Here is an 801-nt window from a genome sequence, read left to right as displayed (position 1 = left end):
AAAAAAAAAAAAAAAAAAAAAAAAAAAAAAAAAAAAAAAAAAAAAATCCACTGAAGCACATAACAAGACTTTAAACTCCTGTCATTAGAGAATATGTTCATTACTTTCATCACTACCTGGGCCAGGAAAGTTATGGCATGTGCTTAACCATTAGTAGCAAAATCTTCACATTGTTCTAGTGCTAAGTAACACATCACAGAAGCGGTATTACTAAAAGCCATCCAGGCAAATCCTCACTAGTGAGTCAGACAGGTAGTTCACAGAGCTCAGAGGAGTGGGGCCATCTGTGACTTAGTGGAACAGCCCACCGCCCCTCCCTCGTGCATGCACACGGCTGAAGAGTTTGACACGGCCGGTTCTTTCTTGGTGTCTCCCACCCCGTCTTTCCGAACAATCCCATTCCTGTAGATTTCTCTTAGAGTTTGCAACAAATTCCTGAAATTTTCAAAACAGGTAGGGTAGCAGATGGCATTTGGTTTCACAAAGAGCTGATCGATGCGTTCCGACAGCAAAGCACAACCGGCCCCTTCCCCAAGAAGCCTGTGAGCCCTCCCAAGTTCCTGCTTCCCCGACTGGGGTTATCTCTCTTCCAAGATCACCCACAGCTTAAACCGATGTATATCAGATCGGTTTGCTTCGTGGAAAACCATCATAAGGACAGGAACCGACAAGCAATGGATCGGACAAAGACAAGTGAGGGCCCACCGTGGACTATGGCAAGGAGGGGGCCAAGAGAGTGGTGTTCCTCTCTCTTTTTTCACGTTATTACAGAAGATCCCAAGTCGGAGAGCAGAGGCACGG

This window comes from Herpailurus yagouaroundi, unplaced genomic scaffold (assembly GCF_014898765.1).
Source record: "Herpailurus yagouaroundi ecotype Mexico unplaced genomic scaffold, PumYag 133048, whole genome shotgun sequence".
NCBI classification, from domain to species: domain Eukaryota; kingdom Metazoa; phylum Chordata; class Mammalia; order Carnivora; family Felidae; genus Herpailurus; species Herpailurus yagouaroundi.
This window is presented reverse-complemented; position numbering follows the sequence as displayed.